General features: G+C 40.1%; 1 pseudogene; it reads right to left on the reverse strand.

Moving 5' to 3' along the window:
* Window positions 1-2319: 2319 nt before the first annotated feature.
* Window positions 2320-3887, reverse strand: LOC129151052 (D-3-phosphoglycerate dehydrogenase-like; annotated as a pseudogene).
* Window positions 3888-14373: the final 10486 nt, after the last annotated feature.

The raw sequence follows: 14373 nt of genomic DNA on the forward strand, positions 1-14373 counted from the left end.
AGTGAAGATTCTCTCTTCTATATTCCTCATCTGTAAAACAAAGAATTGGTCTAAGTAATATTTAAGCTCTCTTGTTGCTAACATTCTCTGAATTCTACTTCCACGTTTGCCAGGGTGGGTAAGTGGGTGGGGAATTGGATGCAAGAAGGGTAGAGAAGAAATCAGCTATTGAGCTGAGCCTTAAAGGATGAGCAGATTTTTAACATAAGAAGTTAGAAATCCAGCTCATTCTAGGTGGAAAGGCCAGCAGAAACAAATGTCATTGAGATGAAATAGGAGATTGATATATAAGAATCATTAAGTAAGAATCATTCCAGTTAAATTAGAGCCTTGGGAATCTCCTCTCTCTGACTGTCTTAACAAGCACTCTATCAGTGGTCGGCAAACTCATTAGTCAACAGAGCCAAATATCAACAGTACAATGATTGAAATTTCTTTTGAGAGCCAAATTTTTTAAACTTAAACTTCTAATGCCACTTCTTCAAAATAGACTTGCCCAGGCCGTGGTATTTTGTGGAAGAGCCACACTCAAGGGGCCAAAGAGCTGCATGTGGCTCGCAAGCCGCAGTTTGCCAACCACGGCTCTAGGTGAGTCTGATACAGGTGGTCTACAAACCACATTGAGCAATTTTGAGCAGGGTGTGTTGGTGAGTAGGTTAATACGGAATTCAATACATCAAGGGATTTAGTATCTCACAATAGCAATAATCTCAAATCCTCTGACACTCTCCCTTTCCTTATTCATGATTTAAGCATTGGCTTATTATTTTAGCCTTGTTATACTAAGTGGTTTATTATTCTTGATGAATAGTGAATTATTCTAATGGTGCTTATTATTCTATTCATTACAACTTGAGGTGGATTAGGAGTGAATAGTGCGAAGGAGATGTTCCAAGAGAAAAATTACATTTCTACACTTTTATGGTGCTTATTTTTCAGTATCAGTAATTGTACTGGTAGTTTCTATCACTTAACCACCTCTTTCTCTGCTTTAAATTACAGAGATAAGAGATATAGTACATAGATTCTAAAATAAAAATCTTTTTAAAAAGAATCATTCAAATGACTTGATATTTAACTGGGTGTTTTACTTTCAAAAACTGTCACAAAACTATGTATTTTTTTCTAATTAATCAAATATGGAAAATATAATTCAATGATACTGCAATAGTTATCTTATGCTAGGTACAGATAAGGCCCTGTCTGACTACCATTCACTAAAGAGATTCTAAACTTGAATTCATGCTCATAAGGTTTCAGACTGTTAAGATCTTCCTTCTTCTATGTCCTGCCCTCTAGACTTTTGCCTTTCTTAGCCAGTTCCTTGAAAATCATTTATATTATGTACATAATGTATACACACACACACCTGCATGTGTATGTGACTTACTGCTTCTCTAAGCCCTGATTAATATCTTTATTCCCATGTTATGACTATATACTATAGAATTTGTATTCTATTATATAATAACTAAAGGCCCAGTGAATGATATCGTGTGAGACCCAGACCCGCCACACCGCCGCAGGACCCCAGACCCGCCGCACTGCCATGGGACCCCAGACCCGCTGCACTGCCATGGGACCCCAGACCTGCTGCACTGCGAGACCCATCAATGCACCTCCTGGTGACCAATCGTTTGGTCATTACGGCATTACGGTTTTACGGCCACTGGCCTTTTATAATATAAACTATTGGTGCGGTGCACAAAATTCGTGCATGGAGGGGGGTTCTCTCAGCCCAGCCTGCACCTTCTCTAATTGGGCACCCCTTGGGGGATGTCCGACTGCCGGTTTATGCCTGATCGGGCCTAAACCAGCAGTTGGACATCCCTCTCGCAATCTGGGACCACTGGCTCCTAACTGCTCACCTGACTGCCTGCCTGATTGCCCCTAACTGCCTTCCCCTGCTGGCCTGATCTCACCCCCAACTGCTCTCCCCTGCCAGCCTGATCTCGCCCCCAACTGCTTCTGCCTGCCTGATCTCGTGCCTAACTGCCCTCCCCTGCTGGCTTGATCTCACCCCCCACTTCCCTCCCCTGCCGACCTGATCTCACCCCCAACGGCTCTCCTCTGCCGGCCAATTTGGTTCTGATTGGTTGGTTTCTATGCCAGTCAGCATCAAAAGCTTCTCCTCCTAGGCAGCCATTGGGTCCTCACAGTTGACCCAGATTTTTTTTTTTTTTTTTTTTTTGCAAGGGTGGGCTGTTTATTAAGTGGTTATTACAGGGGTAAGACCACATAAGTGGTGTCATCCCTTGGAACGTGACCTGTCAATGTTGATCACAAAGCCCCCAAGGCTGGTCCTGGTGAGTCCCAAGGTCAGAGATGAAACTGAAAGGCCTCTGTCACATGCTGCTTCCAGGCGTCCAGGCTGGGCAGCAGGGAGGAGATGCCCATGACATGCCAGGTCTCCCCATCGGACACCACTGAGGTCTGGTAGGACAGCAGCTGCACACCTACCTCTGCCAGGAGCCCAATCATGGTAGGCAGCATGGCAGGGTTGGAGGGCTGAGCCCGGAACAGAGGCACTTCTGGTCTGAAGGCAGCTCCATTGAGTGCCTGCAGCACAGGTGTGGTGTCCTGGACAAAGCCCACAGCCTGGTAGAGGGCACCTGCCAGGGCCACGCTCAGGAGGCCTTCCCTTCATCCTTGCTCTCCTGGCACAGTGGGGTTATGGGAAGTGGTTACATTGAGGCCAGCCTCCTTCACCAGCAGCTTGGCATTCACCAAGTTCACATCCACATGATTAGAAGCGTCTTTGAGGAGGCTGACAATGACTGCAGGGCTCAGGCAGTTCCTGGCATTCTTCAAGGATAAGCCCTGCTTTACCACCTGGATGGTCCCTTTGGGGGACCCTGCCCAGGCTCGCATCAGAGTCCCCAGAGCTTCTGCCAGACTGATCCAAGGTTTGGTGTGTGGAGAGAAGGCGCTGGTAAGGGCCTGGGCATTCACAACCCCTGCAAGGGCTATCCCCTTCACCATGTCCACGGACTGGACAGCGATCTCCTCCCCGCAGCAGCTCTGGGCCTCCTTGGTGCTGGCACCCAGGTGGGGGCAGCTGATCACGTTCTTGTGGTCTACCAAGGCACGGTCTCGAGGTGGCTCCTCCATGAACACATCCGGCGCTGCTCCCGCGCACTGCCCCAACTGCAGGGCCCGGAGCAGGGCGCCCTCATCCACGATCCCTCCACAGGCGCACACCCTTCTTGCACAGGGTGAAGGTGCTGTCGTTCAGCAGGCCTGTCGTGGAGGGCAGGAGAGGGGTGTGCACAGTGATGAAGTCACAGAGGGGCCAGATCTCCTCCAGGGACAGCTGCTGAATGCTGAAGGAGGCCAAGACTTCTTGTGAGATTATGGGGTCGTACCGTACAGTCTTCATCTCGAAGGACTGCATCTGGACAGCCACCTCTCTCCCGATCCTCCCCAGGCCAAGAATTCCCAGGGTCTTTCCATTCAACTCGGTTCCCATGAACTTCTTTCGGTCCCATTTGCCATCCTTCATTGAAGCTGTTGCCTGGGGAATCTGCCTGGCCAGACACATGATCATCCCACCACTGAGCTCCGCAGCACTAAGACTGTTCCCATTGGGAGTGTTCATGACCAGGATGCCCTTCCTCATGGCGGCCTCCAGATTCACGTTGTCCATGCTGGTGCCAGCCCTGCCCACCACCTGGAACTTCTGTGATGCGTTGATGGTGGATGGCCACCTTTCTCCTTGGTGGCCGAGCAGAGGAGAAGGCCTTTGCAGTCCTGCAGCTCGGCTATCAGCTCCTCTTTGCTCAGGTTCTGCTTCTCCACCACCTGCAGCCCTCCATCTTGCAGGATCTTCCACAGCAAGGGTCCAGGCTGTCACTGATGAGCACTTTTTGTAGATTTGCGAAGGCCATTGCTGGAGCTGGCCTCAGAATCTACCACTCTCCCTGGACAGAAACACCTCTAAGCCCTCAGATTTGGTTCTGATTGGTCAATTTCTATGCCAGTCAGCGTCAAAAGCTCCACCTCCTAGGCAGCCATTGGTTCCTCACACTTCACCCAGATTTGGTTCTAATTGGTCAGTTTCTATGCCAGTCAGCGTCTCTGAGCCTATCAATGGGGCCTGATCAGAAAGGCGGGGCTGATCAGCAACCTAGGAGGAGTCCTGGAGAGAAATGGAGGCATGGCTGTTGGCCAGACTGGGAGAGAAAGAGAGAGGCAACTGCTGATCAAAAGCTGCCACAGAGGCAATGGATCAGTCTCTGCTTCTCTCTTCAGGCCTCTCTCTGGCCCTGATTAGCAGCCCCCTCAGCAGTCAGTGCTGGGGCACCAGGCCTGCAGTGGAATCAGTCAGCCTTGGGTTGCCATGGCAACCCAGCACTGATTTCTGGTCTGGTTGAGCTTTGGTCATAAAGGTGTTACACCCTGGCTCTTTATTATAGAGATAATTGACTTCCTAGTTTTCTCTAGTTTTCATTCATTTTCAAACATTGCTATTATATATTATCTCCTATGAAATTAAATACTGTGATTAGACACCTGGATATTATTTTATATCATTAAGTATGTGCTACTCAAGGCGACCATTACTAGAAAATGGAAGGAGGAAATGGTAGGAAGGGCAATATAGGATCATTATTCTTTAAATTAATATTTAATTTATTGATTATCATCAAGGAAAAAAATATGTTGCTGATAAATACCACATATCTCATTTTTCTAGGTTTTAGGCCCAAGCTTGTTCATTTTTCTCAATCATAATGGACAATAGTACTTGCTTTCCTCCACCCCTCTTTGTGTACAACCTCCATCCTAATACAACAGAGGTTTTTGATGACACTATTCATTTTCTTCCTTAGGATAGTCTTCTGGAGCCCTTCTGATGTCCGTACTAATTTTATCCCAGTCTGTATCATGTCTGTCACCATAGGATTTTATTTGATTTCTAATCTTAGTCATTCTTAGACCCCTCACCTTCCTCTGTTTTGTAATCCTTTTACTTGTTGTTTTGCTAAACTACAGATACATAGTCTTCAACTTAAGGATGATTCAACTTACAATTTTGTTTTTTACTTTATCACAGTGCAAGAGTGATACACATTCAGTAGAAATGGTACTTCAAATTTTGAATTTTGTTTATTTCCTGGGATAGTGATATGTGGGTAAGGTACTCTCTCTTGATGTTGGGCATTGGCAGGAGGTGCAGCTCCCAGTCAGCCCCGAAATTGTGAGGGCAAACAACCCATACTCCACAGTGTACTCTGTTGCCAGCATTTTTTTTTTGTTTGGATGTTGTATTCAATAAATTAGGTGAGACATTCAATACAGGCTTTACCAGGTGTTCCGGTTAATAATGCAGATTTTTTTCAATAGATAGAGTTACACATATGTTTATATATATGCAATTTGATATGTATGCTATTTTGTTGTATTGACAGCAAGCTTCAAAACTTCATATGTCAAATTCGCTGAAGGTGTTAACATCATAGATATTTTTACACTTAAAAATGTCGAATTTTGTGCCAAAAAAGAGCATTTGCGGGAAGTTTTAATTCATTACTTTATTTTGAAGAAAAATGCTGCTGAATACTTCAGGAAGCTTATGGTGAACATGCTCCATTTCAAGATACTTGTGAACGCTGGTTTAAACACTTTAAAAGTGATGATTTCGATGTGAAAGACAAAGAACATCCAGGTCAACCGAAAAAGTTTGAAGACCAACAATTACAAGCATTATTGGATGAAGATGCGTGTCAAACTCAAAAACAACTTGCAGAAAGATTAAACATTGCTCAGCAAACAATTTCCAATCATTTACAAGCAATGGGAAAGATTTTAAAGGAAGGAAAATGGGTGCCACATCAACTGAATGAAAGACAAATGGAAAACTGAAAAGTCATCAGTAAAATGTTGCTTCAATGGCACAAAAAAAAGTCTTTTTTGTATCGAATTGTGACTGGCGATGAAAAGTGGATTTATTTTGAGAATTCCAAATGCACAAAATCATGGGTTGATCCAGGTCAACCATCAACATCTACTGCAAGGCCAAATTGCTTCAGAAAGAAGACAATGCTCTGCGTTTGGTAGGATCAGGAAGGTGTGGTGTATTATGAGCTTCTAAAACCAGGTGAAACCATTAATACTGATTGCTACCAATAACAAATAATCAATTTGAACCACACTTTGATTGTGAAAAGACCAGAATGAGCTAGAAGACACGGCAAAGTAATTTTGCTTCATGATAACGCACCACCACACAATTCAAAACCAGTTAAAGACACGTTAAAAGATCTTGCCTGGGAAATATTAACCCACCCGCTGTATTCACCAGACCTTGCTCCTTCAGATTACCACTTGTTCTGATCGATGGCACACACACTTTCTGAGCAGCAATTCAAAACATACAAAGAAGTGGAAAATTGGGTCGCTGAATGGTTTGCCTCAAAACAAGAAAAGTTCTATTGGGATGGTATCCACAAATTACCTGAAAGATGGGGAAAATGTGTAGCTAGTGATGGACATTACTTTGAATAAAGCACTTTTGATGTTTCTCTTGAAATTATCGTGTTTTCTTTTATTACAAAATCTCCATTATTAACTGGTACACTTGGTATGTTAGATAACTTTGCCAACTGTAGGCTAATGTAAGTGTTTTGAGCACATTTAAGGTGGGCTAGGGTAAGGTATGATGCTCAGTAGGTTAGGTGGATTAAATGCACTTTTTACTTAGGCTATTTTCAATTTACAATGGGTTTATTGGGACATAACCTAATTATAAGTCAAGGGGTATCTGAAATAATTATCTTTTCCCAAGAAGGACTGTACATACTAGATATTCTGAATCCCTGTGTGTTAAAAAAATAGACTGTGTGTTTCATGGTCACCACTTGTAACTGGCCATTTAGCTAAATATATTAAAGTTTTATTTAAATAATTTTGACTCAATATTAAAAGAATTAATTAAAATTCTTCTAAAACCTGATGTGATTTTCACCATTTCTTCCTTTGAAGACAATTTCATCTTCCTCTTTAGAAGTTTTGCATTCACAGTAAAAATCTATGAGAATTTCATTTGCTCCATATCCTTACCAAAACTTAGCATTGCAATCATAAAAAGACATTTTAGTGGGTCAGTAATGACATATCATTTTGCTTTACATTTACCTAGTTACTAAGGATTTGGAGCTTCTTTTCCTATGTATCTTTGCCATGTATGTAAATTCTTTGGTGTAACATCTATTCAGATCTTCTGCCCTTTTAAAAATCAGGTTGGCTGTTGGGTTCTTTTTATTGAGTTGTAATCATTCTTCATATATCTCAGATACTATCAGATACTATAATAATCATCTCAAAATTAACTGGCTCATAATTGAACTCTTGATTATCTGCTTTTTTATTTTTTACCAAACATGTTCATCTTCTAATTATTTTTATCTCACTCAGTAAATAATCCAATTAACTACAACTATTTAAACATTTGTGTTCTTAATATTTTTCTTATCTAACATCTAATTGTTCTCCAGTATTTTCAAGAGAAATAATCTTTTTTTTTCATCACTGAACCCAACCTAGTCCAAGCCCAAATCATTTTTAAATTACCATACTGCAATTGTCTTCAAACTGGTGTTTCTTCTTCGTCTTCCCTCTCTACAGAAATCACATTGTTTTTTTAAGTTACACAGTGTTCTTTCTATAACGCCTCTGGAAAGAGTGCTTACTTAAATTAGAGTAAACCCCAAATCAATACCATCACCTAAAAAATCACTCCTAGAATTGTACATATACCAGTGCTAATTCAAACTTTACGATGCATACAAATCACTGGGAAAGCTTGTTAAACCATAGATTCCTGGGAACAGCCCCAGATTCTAATTCGGTAGGTCTTGAGTGGTACCAAGAATAAGCTCTCAGACAATGCTGATACCAACATCCATGCACCATATACCTGTATCTACATAACATGTCTTTTCAAACTCTCTAGACCCACCTATACTTAAGCCATATGAGCCTCTTTTATACATATTTCGTGGATGTGGCAACATTATTTCAACCTCAGGACTTCTTCTCTGCTTTTTTTACTCTTTCCATAGATTCTGCTCACACATCTCAAGGCTGTCTCTTTTCCACTCTTCAGATTTCAATCATGGGTCATCTCCTTGAAAGGCACACATCCATTCCTCAATCTAGGAATTCATTATTTAATTATCCTGTATTTATTTTCTTATTAGCATTTACTACTACCTGAAATTATCTTATTTAGTAATTTATATGTTAATTTATATCTGGCCCACCCTCCCCCAAAACTAGAAAATAAATGCCATTAGGACAGGCATTTGCCCTGTTCAATGATATATGCTCATGCATTATTTCTATATGCTCATAAACACTTGTTGAGCAAGTGAGTAAGTGAGAAACTTTAGGGTGTCTGAGGAATGATGGCAGGAGGCAATTTCAATAAGCTAGACAGAGATAATTTCATGTAAGACTTTGTGTAAAATACTATGATTCATCTAACAGAATGTGATGAGGAAAAATGTCACTTAAGGACCTATCTCCACTTTTTCTCCTGGATCTTGGCTTTGTCTTTCTCTTGGCACTGATTATCATCTGTCATTTAGCAGTCTGCATAAACTCAATAAGCACTAACTATTTGGAAAAGATCCAGAAGCACTTTAACTAAGAAAAGAGGTTTGAGAAATACCTTTCAGTATTTCCCACAATGAGTACAAGAGGTACACTTTGTAATAGCTCCAGTTGTAAACACAGAAGAGTTACGCAGGTTGCAACCACAAGCCACTCACCTATGCTTCTCTGTAAAAAAGTACTTCTAAATCCTAGACCTACATCCTTACAATATGTACCTCAACCTTTCTGAGAGTCTAATGTTTTGCAATGGATTACCATCGTGAAGCAAAATGGAGGTCATATTATCATCAAATCCCTAGAATAGCAAAAGGCATCCTAAATATCAAGTCTTGTGATACTATAAGACTATGAATTTTCCTTGATTAGCATTATACTTTTAGAAAATTATAATTAAAAATAAATGTTGACACCTAACATTTCAAATTTCAACAATAAACATATTGCTTGTTTCAAGAAAACATGCAATAGGAGTCATCATTACTTTAAATCAAGTTTAGAATGAGTCCAATTATGAATAGGACATTTAACCAGATAACATTTATGTTGTAATCTTGCATTAATTTGACAAGAATTATTTTTACCTGTTTTCCATAGTCTCAAATATTAAAGAAAATATCACTTATATTCATGACTGAATGACTGCCATGTTTCCAGCTTATAACAAATGTAGGATGTCAGTAAATATAGTAAAGTAATTGGGCTGCTGTTTGTTTCTAAGAGGAAAAAAGTGACTATTAGAACAAGACAAACAAAATATTGCAATGGAAATATTTTTGTTGTTAAAACTTCTGGGAAGCATCCAGCCAGAAATTTCCCTAGTTTTGTAAAATAAAGCAACAGGAACCATGGATAAACTTAGAATTTTATATCTCAGAGAAATAATTTAGAGCAGGGTATATAGTCAAAGGCTCAGGTCTTGAGATATTATCACTCTCACTCTCATGCTATTAATCTGAAATTTTTATATTTATAATTTATTTCTCTTATTCTCTAAATCTACAGGCTAAAAAAGGCTAATATGATCCTCTAATAACAAATTTTAATAAGAATTTATTTTAAAATAAAGGTACATATAAATGAGAAGACAATGTTAAGTCTCCAGGACTAAACATTATAGAAATAATTTGCAAGTGCATTCTCTAATGTTGACCTGTCAGACTTAGCAATCAAATAGAGACAACATATTCAATGTTTGACTTCAATCATAGGAGTGATGAAAATGTTTCTACTCTTAGTTCTACTTATTAAAGTCAAGCTTTAAAATGCCAGATTTCTGTAATTTCTCAAGAGAGTAAATAATGAATTGCAGACCAAGTATATTAAAACTTTCAAAATTCAATAAACAGAAAGCTTTGATGTTTTTCTGGCCTCTTAGGAAGCATCATGGTCCTCTTATGTCATTGTTAACAGACTAATATATCCATAGTCCTCTACTCAAATTCTATGGAAGTTTTATTTCTCCCCCATAACCTTTCAGATCACTTTGGGACGCTCATCAGATAGAATATTCAACCACTCCTATTTTGCTAACATGAAAACCCATCCGCACAATTTTTCACTAGTAAAAGAGCACACTGGGTTTAAAATCTATCTCCTGTCTTCAAAAATCCAAACTTTATTTCTATGGGAACTGGACACTATAGCCTGTAGGAAATGTTAATACAGCCTTTAAAGCTAGTGGCTGGTGGCTGGCTTCCATTTACTTTCTGAATGGAAATAGATGTCACAATGGTTAGGACTAAGGAAAGGTCTGGCAATTCTTCTTAGAAAAAAAATAACCTTATTTCAGTTGATCCAGTTTCTTCAGGAAAAGATGCTGAAGGCAACCAGATACTGAGAATGAAACTACCAGTTCATTTTAACTCCAAGGTGTAAGACCAATTCTGTGAGAAAGCTGTAAAACAAAGTAAAAGAGAATTTGGTTTTTTGGCTCCTAGAGCTATTGAGGCATTACATATAAAAAAGTTATGATTTAAAACCTTTAGCTTTTTATGATTTAAACCTTTAACTTTTTTATATTTTAAAATACTCTTTTGATTACACATTTCCATAGAAAAGTTCTTACATAGTATATTTTAATTCTTTAGCCATAAACTTATACAAATAGCCTATTGAAGACATGAAATGAGATCTCATAAAGTAAATCAGTAATAATTTAACCACTGTTCCTATAGGTTAGTCCTAGGAGGCTAATATTTATCCTTCTTCTTATATGTGTTAAGATCTGTTTTTAGAATTAGTACCTCATGACACTAGTTATGGGTATTAAGAGATCAGATCAAATATCCTCATGTTATATCCTCTGAAGCAAGATTAGAAAAAATAAAAATATGAGTAACCTATAACTAAAAAGTCTCAAATATTTGTTAAAAATTCACGGCATTAATATAATTGAAGTGTCTGCTCAAGTGCTGTCTCTTTAGGAGTGCCCTGATCACCGTATCTTAACCAACAGCTCATTAAACACTCCCTCATGATTTTGTTTTGTTTCTCTTCACTGTGCTTATTCCTTCCTATTAGTACATTAATTATATACATATAAAATTAATAAATGCTTTTTAATTAATTTAACTTTTAAAAATTAATTGTTTATGTAAATAATAAAAGGGGACAGTGCTAATTGCTAGACTAGATTAGAAAAGACTTGGGCCTTGCTTGGTGTGGCTCATTCAGTTGGGTGTCATGCCATGCATGAAATATTGCCAGTTCAATCACTGTAAGGGGACATGCAGTAGGTAGCTGATCAATGTTTCCCTCTCACATCAATATTTTTGTCTCTCTCTCCCTCTCTGTTCCTCCCTCTCTAAAAATCAACCAGTAAGATACAATTTGTGGTTCTTAGTTAGACATTGGTTTCAACAAACTATTAAAATATTAAGACAGATTTTCAAGAAGAAATAAAAATCATTACTTAATAAAAGCAGTTTAAAAAAGAGCATATACTATATTATCTCATTTTGGTAATAAAAAATTAACATATGTACATAGTAAAAGAGAAGGAAGTATTTATAATAAGGTATTCAGAATGGTAATCATCTTGAATAATAAAGCATGTTTTAATTTTCTCATTTTACATGTATTTTCTTGTTATAATACACATGCACACAAGCGTATCGTATATAATAAAAGGCTAATATGCAAATTGTCCCCACGGGCAGGAGTTTGACTGACTGGGAGTTAGACGTGCGCTGACCACCAGGGGGTGGAGCGAAACATTGCTGGCATTGGCCACACAGCACTGGGAGTGGGAGGCAATGGAGGCACTGCCAGCCCCGATGGGTCCTGATGAGAGTGGGACCGTGGCGGGATGGTGGAACAGGTGAGCGGGCAGCGCCAGGCCAAGGTAGGTGAGAGCTGGAGCCCCGATTACCCTGCTGGTCACCCCACAGATCAGCCCTGATTGCCAGCCAGGCCTAGGGACCCTACCCATGCACGAATTTCTGGCACCGGGCCTCTAGTGTAATAATAAAAGGTTATTTTAGTTTAAAATGGCCAAGAGAAACATGAAAAATGCTCAGTCACTAATCATCAGATAAATGCAAATTAAAACCACAATGAGATATCACCTCATACCTGTCAGAATGGCTATCATAAAGAAAATCAACAAATCACAAGTGCTGGTGAGGATGTGGAGAAAAGGGAACCCTAGTTCACGGCTGCTGGGAATGCAAATTGGTGCAGCCACTATGGAAAACAGTATGGAGTTTCCTCAAAAAATTAAAAATGGAACTTCCATTTGACATAATGATCCCACTTCTGGGAATATATCCTAAAAAACCCAAAACACCAATCAGAAAGAATACCTAATATATGCACCCCTATCTTCATAGCAGCATTATGTACAATAGCTAAGATTTGGAAACAACCCAAGTGCCCATCAGTAGATGAATGGATAAAAAAAAGCTGTGGGACATTTACCCTATTGAATACTATGCAGCTGTAAAAAAAAAAAAAAAAAGAGGGATATCTTACCCTATGGGGCAGCATGGATGGACCTGGAAAATATTATGATCAGTGAAATAAGCCAAACTGAGAAAAACAAATATTACATAATCTCACTTCTTTATGGAATCTAATGAACAAAATGAATTGACCAACAAAATAAGACCCAAAGCAGGGAGGCGTAGACCAGACTGACATACCTCGATGTGGGGTTGGGGAGACAAGAGATAAACCAAAGAACTTACATACTTATATGCATAGCCCATGGACATGGGCAATAGGGCAGTGAAGACCTGGGGGATAGGTAGGGGCTGGGAGGAGGGAGAAAAGACAGGGGAGGGGGGAATGGGTGATATCTGTAATACTATCAACAATAAAAAATACATTTTCAAAAATCAATGGGAAACAATATCCTCAGATGAGGATTGGCACACACACACACAACACAAACTTACAAACTTTAACTTACAAGATGGATAAGTTCTGAAGATCTAATGTACAACATGGTGATATAGTTAACAATAATATACTGTATATTAAAATTTGCTGAGATTAGGTCAAACATTTTCACAAAAAATAAAACGTACTCATGAGATAATGAATGTGTGTACTAACTTGATTTGGTAATCATTTCACAATGTACACATATATCTGATCATCATGTGTATCTTAAATATATTACAATTTTATTTGCCAATTATAATTTAATAAAGCTGAGGAGAAAAATAATTAACTACTGTTGTTTCATGCATTACAGTTCTCAGTAGGTATTTTTAATTTCTTATTTGGAAAATAGATAGTAAGTAGATAAATAGATATATATTATATATGAGCAAATATAATTGCTTGTCGCTTGCATTTAATTATTTGTAAACATATAAATTACTAGAGGCCCAGTGCACGGATTCGTAATTTATATGAATTACGAATTTATATGAGGCCCAGTGCATGGATTCGGCTCTATCCCCACAGGCCGGGCTGAGGGGCCCCACCAATGCACCAGGCCTCTAGTATGCATATAAGATCTTTTGTTAATCTCTTCCTGTCATCCCCCTCCCCTTTCCTCTGAGATTCATCAGTTTGTTCCATGCTTCCATGCCTGTGCATTGAGCGTTTTCCCCCTGGTGGTCAGTGTGCATCATAGCTACCAGTTGAACAGTTGCTTAGGCTTTTATATATATAGACTAGAGGCCCGGTGCACAAAATTCATGCAAGGGGGTGTGTGTCCCTCAGCACAGCCTGCACCCTCTCCAATCTGTTACCCCTCGAGGGATGTCGACATCCCTCTCACAATACAGGACTGCTGGCTCCCAACTGCTCGCCTGCCTGCCTTCCTGATTGGCCCTAACCACTTCTGCCTGCCAGCCTGATCACCCCTTGACCACTCACCTGCCAACCTGTTTGCCTCTAACTGTCCTCCCCTGTAGGCCTGATCCCCCCCAACTGCTCTCCCCTGCAGGCCCGGTCACCCCCAACTTCCCTCCCTTGTAGGCCTGGTTCCTCCCAACTGCCTTTCCCTGCTGGCCATCTTGTGTCCACATGGGGGCAGCCATCTTTGACCACATGGGGGGAGCCATCTTGTGTGTTGGAGTGTTGGTCAATTTTCATATTACTCTTTTATTAGATAGGATAGAGGCCTGGTGCAAGGGTGGGGGCCAGCTGGTTTGCCCTGAAGGTTGTACCAGATCATGGGTGGGGGTTCCCTTGGGGCATGGGGCAGCCTGGGTGAGAGGCCTGTGGTGGTTTACAGGCCGGCCATGCCCCCAGCGACCCAAGCGAAGGCCCTGGTATCTGGGATTTATTTATCTTCTA

The sequence above is a fragment of the Eptesicus fuscus genome, chromosome 2 (assembly GCF_027574615.1).
Source record: "Eptesicus fuscus isolate TK198812 chromosome 2, DD_ASM_mEF_20220401, whole genome shotgun sequence".
In the NCBI taxonomy this organism is placed as follows: domain Eukaryota; kingdom Metazoa; phylum Chordata; class Mammalia; order Chiroptera; family Vespertilionidae; genus Eptesicus; species Eptesicus fuscus.